This window comes from Lissotriton helveticus, chromosome 11 (assembly GCF_964261635.1).
Source record: "Lissotriton helveticus chromosome 11, aLisHel1.1, whole genome shotgun sequence".
NCBI lineage: Eukaryota > Metazoa > Chordata > Amphibia > Caudata > Salamandridae > Lissotriton > Lissotriton helveticus.
Window position 1 is genome coordinate 791,383,669 of NC_136072.1, and position 12,095 is coordinate 791,395,763.

The 12,095-nt window shown below is 55.9% G+C and overlaps 1 protein-coding gene across 1 annotated transcript in view; it reads left to right on the top strand.

Annotated features, from left to right (window-relative positions):
• LOC144791938 (uncharacterized) overlaps positions 1–12,095 on the top strand; it is a 116,803-nt gene that overhangs the window by 14,587 nt on the left and 90,121 nt on the right. The window lies entirely within an intron of this gene.

Consider the following 12,095-nt stretch of genomic DNA (forward strand, 5'->3'; position numbering starts at 1 on the left):
TATGTAGCGCGCTATACAAATTTTTTGACTTGACTTGACTTGACTTCTTAGGCACCACCCCGATGGGGGAAACGATCAAACCTGGCAGCGGCGGCGCCGTGAAGGGGCCCGCCATCCGCCCTTCCCTGACCTCCTTGAACAGTTTCTCTCTCACTATGCCCTTGTGCGCGTTCACTGATTTCAGATTTTCCGCCCAGCGAGCAATCCGGGGACCTTCGTACCCCAACCGAAAACCCTCCCGAAAACCCCGGCGCAGCACTGCAGCATCCTCCGCCCGCGGATACGCCGCCAACCAGGGCTCCATCCGCTCGATCCTAACCGGCGTACAAGCCTTTTCCCAGAGCCCCTGCTCCCCCCCCCTCTACCCCCACCCCTCCCCCCGCCTGAACCCCCTCTGGCAAATCCACCACCCTGCGGAGGCAGCTGGCCTGGGGGGCCCCCGGAGCCCCAACACCGCAGCGCCGGATGGTTCCGTCCGCACGAAGAGCACTCATGCCGGAAACGGCCCGCCGCCCGCCCGCAGACACCCCTATTGAAATCCCAGCAGGCCCCGACCGCGGTCTGGCTGCCGGAGGCGCCCTGACCCACCCCCCCACGGGTGGGGCGCGCCGCAAAGGGGGGGGACGCCAGCGGCAAACCGCTGGCCGTGTAGATGGTGCGGCCAAACTTGGCCCCTCCCATCGTCTGCTGGTATAAATCAGAATCCAGCTCCCCCCACTGGGCCTCGGGGTCCCCCGCCATGCGAGCCCGAAACTCCTCGTCGTAGTGCGACCAAGCATACCCGCCGTATGTCACCTGCGCCCGCCGGACCACATCCATGTATTTAAAGAGCGCGACGCACCTGTCCGGGAATTTCTCGCAATACACGCTCGCGTAAATGAGGAACGCCGCCGACCAATTGTCCAGCGTCAGGGGCACCTTTGGGCGCCTAGCCAACTCCTGCTCCTCCTCTTTTGACCCTTCCTTCGATGTCAACTCCCTATGCAGCAGCTTCAAAATATCGATGTACTCCCCCTTCCAAATCTTCTCCTTCGTAGCCGCGGAAAGGTGTGCCCCCAGCGGCTTGGTCAACCCCATGTACGGAAGCCTCCGCACCGGGATTACACAACTCTCCTTACTTCCCCCCGCCGCCTCCTTTCCGCCCGGCGCCTCGTCGCCCGCCGCCTCAACCCCGCTTCCTTCGCCCGGCGCAGCCCCGCCCGACCCCGCGCCTTCGGTACCGACTCTCGCGTCCTGTACATACCGTCCCCGCACCAGCCGCCACCCATCCTCCCCATCGCCCCCAGACCCCACGGACACCTGCACACAACGCCTCTTAGCGCTCCCCGCGCCGTCACCTGTCTTACCTGGCGTCAAGGTCGGCGTCCTTGCTGGGTCCCGCCGCCTAACCAGTGGAGCCGAGGGGGCCGTCACTCTGGGAGCTTCCTGCCGTGCCGGCACCTGAAATACACTTCCAACACCATTACCAGCCCCCCCATCTTCCCGAATCTCACCCTCCTCCTCAGACTCACCATCCGCCGGTACCACACCACCTTGGCCCCCCAACTGGATTTCCACCCGGCTCAAACCCGCCCGCTCACGACACACCCGCATTAAATCCATCAAGTCCACACTCCCCCTCCTAGTCACCACACTCGCAGGCAACTCAGAAATAGTCGTGTCCATCCTTACTCCCCCAACCCCGGCGGCCGTAGAGACCCATCGGGGAGGGGCCGGCGGAGACGCGTCTCGCCTCCATTCGCCCAGTCCCTGAGCCAGGTCCCTCGCTGGAGCTCGGCCGTCCGCACCAAACAGAGCCGGCCCATCCACTCGGTGGGTGGGAGCCGCATGCTGCTCCCCCGAGCGCCTTACCAACAGCTCCTGCCAAGGAAAAAAGGTGGAGTCCAGCATGCCAGGGTAAAAACCACCCCCGTCGCCCCCCCACGCGCTGCCCCCTCCGCCAAACCCCCACCCCATCGCCGCACCCCTCCCCCATCCCGCCGAATGGCCACCGCGCCGCGCCGGGACACTCCCTCCCCCCAGCTCCCAACCCCCTTCCCCCGCCCAACCCCCTGGCCCGCCCCACCCCCCGAAACCCCAACTCGGCCCCACCCCCCTTCCACGCCCCACTCCCCCTGCCCCCCCCAGGCCACGCCACTGCCCCCCGCACCCCACCCAAAACTCGCCACCCGCCCGCCCGGGCCCCCAGCCCTGCTCCCAGCCCCCACCTCAAACCCGCCCCTCCCAAACGCCCACCCCGACCCACCCCCCTCGCCGGTCAAGCCGCCGCCTCCCCTCCCGCCTCCCAGCGCCTCCGACACCCCCCGCCCTCTACCCCGGCCCCTCTCCCCCGCCCGGCCCCTCTCCCCCCCCCCGGCCCCCCTGCCCCAGCGCCGACCGCCCCCTCGCCCCCACTCCCCCCTCCTCCTCCGATGACTCACCCCAGTCCAGCTCCGTGTCCTCCCCCCCCCCCCCCCCACCCCCCACCTCCTCCTCCTCCACATCTGTCTCCTCTATGAGAAGCGGCGAAACAGCCCCCCCCAGCCCTACCCCCACCAACTCCCCGCGCTCCCCACCGCCACTTGTGCCCTCCCCTCCCGCAGGCCCCTCCGCACTTACACCCCCCCGCCCCCCCCCTCCAGTGCTCGCGCCCTCCCCATCCACAACTATCCGAGCCCCACCCCCCTCCCCCACACCTCCCAGGCCCCCCGGCCGCGCTTCCAACGCCTCACTCCCCTCCTCCCGTCCTCCCCCCACCCCCCCCTCCCCACCGGTCACAAAAACGAGCGGCCTCTTCCGCCCCGCCTGCCGGGCCTTCCGCGCCCCCCCCTCCGACTTTGCCGTGGCCTTTGCCGGAGCCTTGGTCACCGCCCGGCCTCCCCCCTCCGCCCCCCCGCCCCCCCTCCCCCCCGCTGAGCAACCCGCGACCTCGGCGGGTCGCACGCCGCCACAGCTGCCGCGGCGCCGATGGCAGCGCGCCGCGGCGGCCTCACCTTCACGTCGGGCCGCATCAAGTCCATGCGGCCCGCCTCTTCCAACAGCCTCAGCGCCTCCACGACACGCGGGTCCGTCGCCGCCATCGCAGTCCGCACGTCCCCTACCGCCGACACAGGTCACCGCACCTCAAACCGCCTGAGCGCCGCACACTCCTCCGCCTGCTACAACGGCTCGGAAAAAACCGCGCACCGCCGCCACACAAACCGCTGGGCCCTGAAATCCCAACTATATCTGCCACAAAATTTTACTACGACCTGGCTGCTGTGTCACCGCACCACAAACGTGCGCGGTGACACAAAATGGCCGCCTATATAGCCCCACGTCCCTGGGAAGCCCAAAAGGAGCCCAAACCGCCCAACCAGCCCAAAAAGCGCCGCTACGGCGATCCCCGAGAGTCAAACTTCCCCCTCCCCCCCCCCCCCCCCCCTCCTCCGGTGCCCCAAACTTCCCCGGGGGGGCGAGCCTCCCGTTGGTCGGCCACCCCCCCAAATCCCCATTAAACGTCGACATATTATTTGAACACATTATATATATTATAACACGCCTATCCATGAAATCCTCTGACCAAATGGAGACCGCTACAACAATGAGGAAAAGCTCTAGGAAATCAACCTTAAAAAAAAAATGTAATTAACATTTTTTTATTTTATTATTATGCCGTCCTGATCCCATGCAGGAGGCCGGTTGCCTGACACCTTTGGCACCCCAAACCTTAAGCTCCCTGCTGCATCTGTGTACAAGCCCGGGGCTTGATTGGAAATAGGCGGGGCTGGTCAGGCCATTGAACAGTTAAACTGATCAAGGAAACTGCACCAGATCTATAAATCGCCCTTAACCTGGGCAGGCAATTGCATGTGATGGTGTTTTTTTGCTAAACCTGCCATTGATATGAATCGATGAGAAGGGACCAGCCTTGAGAATGATTCTGAGAGCAAAGTTTAGCTGGCCTACCAGTACATGGAGCTGGTGCAGTTTTACCTTTTTGTGAGACAGTGCCATGGGGATTGACTTGCCAAATGCCCCGACCTTCTCCTGTGGAAGGCGACATTCAGATGCACCCCCTCAGCAGGTTTTCTTCGTCTCCTCTCTGCTGAATGAAGGCAATTATAATCCGCAGTTTTTGGGTTCCTTCGCCAGGTAGAACAAAAAAGTAGGCTGCCCCAAAAAAAGTTCTCCTTTTCCTCCCCTCCTTTCTTCCTCTTCTTCTTTTCCATTTCCTCCTCTCCATACTCCCTCAACTGGGCACTCGTACTGCAAAGGAGGCTGTTTGCCAGCTCTCCACTCTGGACATTGTAAAGAACATGGCCAACTTTGGCAAATGTGTACACCATATGCGCGCACTTTTGAAAGAAAAGTCGGTACAGGCAGAGACTGTCTAACAGCCTGTTGTGCCCCACAACATCAGGTTCCTCTCCCTGAGGCTTCCTTGATGGCAGAGTAGCCGATTCCCCTGACGGGCTGCATCGAGCCTCAATTCTGACTCCTTGATTTTAACTACCAACACTACAGGCTGTTTACATATCTCTTCGCAGGCTTGGCTTTAAAACACTGGGAACTTTCATACGTCTCGCACTTTGTGCTATATGCTTTTTAAGCTCGTACATTGTAATGGTTTTAAATAATTGCACAATAATAAAAAAAATCATCTCTTTTCCTTTTCCTCCTCTCCTTCCCCTCCTCTCTTCTTTTCCTGTTTGGTTTTAGTTCTTCTGCTCCCGCGTTCGTTTGTCTGGAGTTGTGCTGCTGTTGTATCATGCAAACACGAAGCAGTCCAAGAGCATGACTCTAGATAGAAATTGCTCCTTATGTTACGAGAAACAAGCCTAGGACTCTGAAGGAAGCACTGATTGTATGACCTGCCCAAGATGAACCAAAAGATGCTCTGCCTAGTATGGGGAGAGCAGGTACCACTGGTAGGAGGACAAAGGGCAAAGCTCAGAAGACTAAAGCCTTTTTGCAAGTGAGCTGGTCAAGAGCCACCAGAACACCCGAAGCTTGGACTTTACAAGAGGGTCAAGGACTTCTAGGATGCATCAAGGGCACCTAATGTGGTGAACCTAAAACTTGCAGGGTTCATCTAGGATTTGAGGCCGTGTCCCTTTGGCGGGTCTTTCTGATTATTTTTTTTAACCCTTTCCATAGCCATCACCAGTACTATTGTGGTGTGAAGATGCCACTTGACCCTAAACTTAAATCTCTGTGGTTACTGGGGACCAATGTGTTCACGCCACCAATTTCAACCTTAATAAGTCGAGCACAAGAGTTTAGCCGCTCCAGTTTGGTGACACCAGGGGAGCAAGTTGGTGGGCTAACCCATTTCCTGTGCCCCTAATATCCCTGTTAGACATTTACCAGCCAGTTGAAGCTATAGCAGGTCTCCCATTTTAAATTTGGCCAGTGCATGTCACACCCCTCTCATCCGACCCTATCACTATGCACTGAAGCATGGTAGCTCTGTTAACTGGATACTGGGATGATAATTTTGACCCAAGTGCAGTGATTTCCCAGAATACTTGATGTATAGTAACATTTTTACAACTTTATTCCATTGGCTAGGGTATGTGAGTAAACCAGTTGTGATCTTTTTGGGTCAAGCCTACCAGACAGCGCAAACCGTGTGGTTGCAAAAGGCCAGTTCTGGAATTACCAAAAACCTACAATGGCTTACATCCATCCCATTGCTTACCGCGGATTGGATTTGCTGTCCCTCATATTTACTTGCTTCTTATTTGTATGGCTTCGTTTGACACTCATATGGAGCACAGCCTCTATACCATCCTCTTGACTAGCTGACTTCTGTTCTTCCACTGCTCACTTTCTGTCCAGACGTTTCCTAGACTGGGAGTTAATGGTAAATAAAGACACACAACTTAAAGTGTCAGTAAGTGTGGCAATAATTTCTGCCAATGTCCCTCTTGTGTCAACCTGTCATTGGCTGGTGGTGGTGAACCTTCTGAATTGTGAGGTGCATTCCCATTTGCACTGGGTGTACTCCCTGCCATGTCAGCCGAGTCATGACCTCCATACTCCTCCATAAGGCTGCTTCCTCAACCACTGTGACATTGATGACTACTCTTTGCTGTTCAAAATAACTCAGATCCTTGATGTAAGAGGGTGGCACCACAGTTTGCTTTTATTTAAACCCTGTGGTTCTTTATCCAACCACGTAATCTTCTTTTGGTCCTCAATGTTGGTGCTGGACATTTAAAAGGGGCGACATGTGTCATTGAATGCCACTGGGTGGGGTTGCAATGAGCAATTTCTCAACTGATTATTAAACTTCAGCAGATTCCCATCATAGATTTTGCTATATCTCTTTTGATGTTCATGGAGTCGTCCGGCTGTACTCAGACACAATAAGATCAGTTGTGGAAGATCGTCAGGGATCTTATTTTAGGTTCTGGGGTGCCACCTAAATAATAGATTTAGGGGCGTTACAGTTGAGTGACTGGTAGAGACCAATGTGTCCTTTACCTGGAGTGTTTACAAACACTGAGACCCAAGTGTGGGAGAGGGGCATAGCCCTAGCCCTGATTGGATAACTACCACTATCTTCAAGATGGCGGGCACTGAAAATATGCTTCACTTCACCTTCAGCACCTGAGGGGTGGAGTTGGCGAAGGGGGGGGGGGGAATACATCCTTTTTTAGGTCTCGCCTGAGCCAGCGCATGCGGTGCTCTGGCGAGGCTTTTAGTAAGGGGGCTTTTAAAAGCTCACCACACACTTTTTGTGTGGCCTAATGCTTGCGGTTACGCTCACAGGCGCCATCTGGCTTTCCTCTCTTGTCATGGCTCATTAAGCGCATCGCTCGCGGGCACCCTTACAGCTCGCGCACACATCGCTTTTCTCTCTTGTTTTGGTTTGGCTTGCAGACTCATAATTCCTGCCTCTTCACTCCGCTCCTGACTTGTTTTTTAGGTTTCGTAACCTGGCGAGGGGCGAAGCCCCTCCCAGATCGAAATCTGTTGTTTTTAATAGTGAGGTTAGGACAGCCTCTGTTTCCAATTGGCTAGCTCCATAAATGGAGGCTAGCCATTGGGAGGCAGAGGCTGTCAATCGCGCTTTCTCTTGAAAACGCGATTCGGGGGCGTTTCTGGTGCTTTTTTTAAGCCCCGCCCCTTTGTCCCGGGCCGCGCTGCGATTGGCTGCCGGCCCGGGACACCCCCGTGACGTCATTCCCGGGCCGCGCTGTGATTGGCTGCCGGCCCGGGACACCCCCGTGACGTCAGCCAATCACAGCGCGGCCCGGGACCTGACTTGTTTGTTTGTTCTCTCCTTTATGAGGTAAGTTGTGCCCCTCCCGCCCGCTGTCCGTGTCTTTGCCCCCTCCCGCCCGCTGTCCGTGTCTTTGCCCCCTCCCGCCCGCTGTCCGTGTGTTTTTCACCCCCCTCCCGCCCGCTGTCCGTGTCTTTGCCCCCTCCCGCCCGCTGTCCGTGTCTTTTTCACCTCCCGCCCGCTGTCCGTGTCTTTGCCCCCTCCCGCCCGCTGTCCGTGTGTTTTTCACCCCCCTCCCGCCCGCTGTCAGTGTCTTTGCCCCCTCCCGCCCGCTGTCCGTGTCTTTGCCCCCTCCCGCCCGCTGTCCGTGTGTTTTTCACCCCCCTCCCGCCCGCTGTCAGTGTCTTTGCCCCCTCCCGCCCGCTGTCCGTGTCTTTTTCACCTCTCGCCCGCTGTCAGTGTCTTTGCCCCCTCCCGCCCGCTGTCAGTGTCTTTGCCCCCTCCCGCCCGCTGTCCGTGTCTTTGCCCCCTCCCGCCCGCTGTCCGTGTGTTTTTCACCCCCCTCCCGCCCGCTGTCCGTGTCTTTTTCACCTCTCGCCCGCTGTCCGTGTCTTTTTCACCTCTCGCCCGCTGTCCGTGTCTTTGCCCCCTCCCGCCCGCTGTCCGTGTCTTTGCCCCCTCCCGCCCGCTGTCCGTGTGTTTTTCACCCCCCTCCCGCCCGCTGTCCGTGTCTTTGCCCCCTCCCGCCCGCTGTCCGTGTCTTTGCCCCCTCCCGCCCGCTGTCCGTGTGTTTTTCACCCCCCTCCCGCCCGCTGTCCGTGTCTTTTTCACCTCTCGCCCGCTGTCCGTGTCTTTTTCACCTCTCGCCCGCTGTCCGTGTCTTTGCCCCCTCCCGCCCGCTGTCCGTGTCTTTGCCCCCTCCCGCCCGCTGTCCGTGTGTTTTTCACCCCCCTCCCGCCCGCTGTCCGTGTCTTTGCCCCCTCCCGCCCGCTGTCCGTGTCTTTTTCACCTCTCGCCTGCTGTCCGTGTCTTTTTCACCTCTCGCCCGCTGTCCGTGTCTTTTTCACCTCTCGCCCGCTGTCCGTGTCTTTGCCCCCTCCCGCCCGCTGTCCGTGTCTTTGCCCCCTCCCGCCCGCTGTCCGTGTCTTTTTCACCTCTCGCCCGCTGTCCGTGTCTTTGCCCCCTCCCGCCCGCTGTCCGTGTCTTTGCCCCCTCCCGCCCGCTGTCAGTGTCTTTGCCCCCTCCCGCCCGCTGTCAGTGTCTTTGCCCCCTCCCGCCCGCTGTCCGTGTCTTTGCCCCCTCCCGCCCGCTGTCCGTGTGTTTTTCACCCCCCTCCCGCCCGCTGTCAGTGTCTTTGCCCCCTCCCGCCCGCTGTCCGTGTCTTTTTCACCTCTCGCCCGCTGTCCGTGTCTTTTTCACCTCCCGCCCGCTGTCCGTGTCTTTGCCCCCTCCCGCCCGCTGTCCGTGTCTTTGCCCCCTCCCGCCCGCTGTCCGTGTGTTTTTCACCCCCCTCCCGCCCGCTGTCCGTGTCTTTGCCCCCTCCCGCCCGCTGTCCGTGTCTTTTTCACCTCCCGCCCGCTGTCCGTGTCTTTGCCCCCTCCCGCCCGCTGTCCGTGTGTTTTTCACCCCCCTCCCGCCCGCTGTCAGTGTCTTTGCCCCCTCCCGCCCGCTGTCCGTGTCTTTGCCCCCTCCCGCCCGCTGTCCGTGTGTTTTTCACCCCCCTCCCGCCCGCTGTCCGTGTCTTTTTCACCTCTCGCCCGCTGTCCGTGTCTTTTTCACCTCTCGCCCGCTGTCCGTGTCTTTGCCCCCTCCCGCCCGCTGTCCGTGTCTTTGCCCCCTCCCGCCCGCTGTCCGTGTGTTTTTCACCCCCCTCCCGCCCGCTGTCCGTGTCTTTGCCCCCTCCCGCCCGCTGTCCGTGTCTTTGCCCCCTCCCGCCCGCTGTCCGTGTGTTTTTCACCCCCCTCCCGCCCGCTGTCCGTGTGTTTTTCACCCCCCTGCTAAGCCCTGTTCATACACCTTTTTATCCCATTGTCTTTTGGTTTACCCTTAATTTATGAATTCTTTATTCTATTACCTTATTTGCTATTATCCTCCCTTCTTATTTTTATTTTCCTTATCTTTACATGCAATGTCACTGTTACCCACCTATCCATCTCACCACTCTAGCCACTTAGTCCGTCGTATATTTTTACCTCCGCCGCAACTTTTTCTCGTTAGTCCATCTTTCTTTTTTATTGCGCACACCCTAACCTATCACATGCGAGTTTATTAAATATATTACCGGCGATCGGCTCGTCACCTAACCTTCCAGGGGAATCACTCTTCACCTTCACGTACCCCGAATTCTAGCGAACAACGTTTTCTACTTCATGTAAGTGAAACCTCGAGTTAACATTCACGGCTACGCTAAGGAGCTCCGCTCCATTAGTGCACTTTGTTAAAGTCGATCTCCATCCCGTTTTTTTAGAATCACGTTAAAGCTGGCCCGTTTCGAGCCTACACCGTGAGTGTTCATCTAGCAGCTTCTTTATTAAACACCGCTACTATTAACCCACACGTTTGGTTTTTTTGCATGGTAGCTTTGTATTTTCACATGGTAGCTTTATTTTCTGACGCTTTACTTACGTTTCGATTTATGTCTTTGAGCACTTCACTCACCGCCAACTAAAACGGATATCACCCTGTACCCGGTGTTCACTATCCTGTGTTTTTCACCATCACTTCTTAGCACATATCACTCGTTTGCATCGTCCTCACATTTGTTTTGATTTTAGGCACCTCACTGTCAGTAAACCTTGAATGCACATACCCTCCATTTACGTCATAGTAATGGATATCCCATTCTTCTTCATCCCTTGTAGATACCCCTTGATAAAGGGCTCCGCCTGAAATGCATAGGGAGTGGAATTAATTAACCCACATGCAAGACGCTTGTGAACATTAAATGAACCTGATATGATGTGAATATCAAAAAAACTTTTTCTTCATGAAATAAAATGCAAAGAAACTATCATAAACTTGATTGGAGTCTAACTGTTTAGAACCCCACGGTGTGCCTCCATCCAGGGATGCACTCACATTAATGCGTGCACACAACTCCTTTGTACCTCTCAGCGTCATTGGACGGTGACGCCACCTGGGAGAGCACCCCACCCACCTACCAAACTTAAGCCTAAACTACTGATTATCCTAGTAGTGCACCTCCCAACCTTTGATTGATTTGCCCCCCTCCCGCCCGCTGTCCGTGTCTTTCTTTTCGCCCCCTCCAGCCCGCTGTCCGTGTCTTTGTTTTCGCCTGTACCTCTGGTGATGCAAAGGAGGAGTGTACTAACATGGGTAGCACTACACAAGAACATGGGAAATGACAAACTAATGGTAACTTCCAATCTAAGAAATGTGTTTGTAATTGGTGATTCTTGTTAATTAAGACCATCTTTAGTTTGTAGGTTTCGTTTGGGTGGAAGTCTTAAAGCAGCACATGCGGTTTATGTGCGGCGAACTGGTTGCACCTATTCAATGGACAGTTTTTCACCCCTGGACAGTTGTTGCTGGACACTTGCAAAACAGTGGTCTCCAGTCTGATTCACGTTTATGGAGAGAGTTGCTCGGAGCTGTCTAAAACTGCCTTACCTTTTGTGCTTTTTGCTTTCTAATGTAAGAAGTTGATTCGGTGTTCGGATGTGCGGGCAGTGCAAAATGTTTTGTTTGTTCGTTTTTTCCCCTCAAAGCACATTTCTGTAACGGGGAGGCTAGTGTTGGTAGCAGGTTTAAGGGAAATTCTGGTGCTCAGAAAATGCACGACAGGACCTTTTAGTATCAGTTTTCAAACGACTTGAAAACATAGCGTCTGAATTTGTCCTCACTTTTTTTTTACTCCAGAGGCTGCCTCCCCCAGTGGGAGTGTTGCCCGCTTCCCTCGCTGCTGTGCTGTGTTTTCATCCTCCTTTGAAGCAGGTCTCTCTGGGGGTTTCTCGGGTGACTGTCTTTTGGCCAGTCTTAGATGGTAAAGCTATTGGAACTTGTGCATTCTGTTTTTATTCACGTTTAACATGCCTGTTTTTCAGATCTCCTGGTCCCCTCGTTGTTTTCCGAGTCTTACTGAAACGTTATTTTTATGTGCAGCACTTAGATGCGTTTGTAATCAAACCAGACTTTCAAAATTCCCATGCGTGGGCATTTTCTTGCCTTACTTGTATGGAATTGTATATAGAAACGTGCAAGAAACTGGTATGAATTTAAAGGCCCGGTGTCCCTTATTCTGGCGTTTTTGAAGTGTGCACTGCCTATGTTTAATACTATGTGCTGCCCTGTGTTCTCACCGTAGCACGAGCCTCGGGGTGTAAACAGGCGGTCACAGGAGGAAGAAATACTGCTGGGTAGGTGCTCCGGACTCCTTTAAATAGAAATGAATCTCCCCCCAACCCTGGTGTCCGGTGTAAATACGTTCTCTTAAAGTGCCTGGTAGGTTCACGAGATTCATGTGGATGAACCAAAACTTGGGGATACATGTAACATGGTATGAAAAATGTATCGTGATATTCTGTCAATGCAAGTAGGAGGGCGGCGGTGGTACTGTTTATCAAGTAATGAGCATGGGCGGGAGGTTTTTAGGTTTCGGGTGTGTGTGTGTGTGACTGCTCCTGGGTGTGTGTGTGTGTGTGACTGCTCCTGGGGGTGTGTGTGTGTGACTGCTCTTGGGTGTGTGTGTATGTGACTGCTCCAGAGTATGTGCGTGTGTATGTGACTGCTCCAGAGTGTGTGTGTGTGTGTGTGTGTATGTGACTGCTCCAGTGTGTGTGTGTGTGTGACTGCTCCAGTGTGTGTGTGTGTGTGTGTGACTGCTCCAGTGTGTGTGTGTGACTGCTCCAGTGTGTGTGTGTGTGTGTGTGTGACTGCTCCAGTG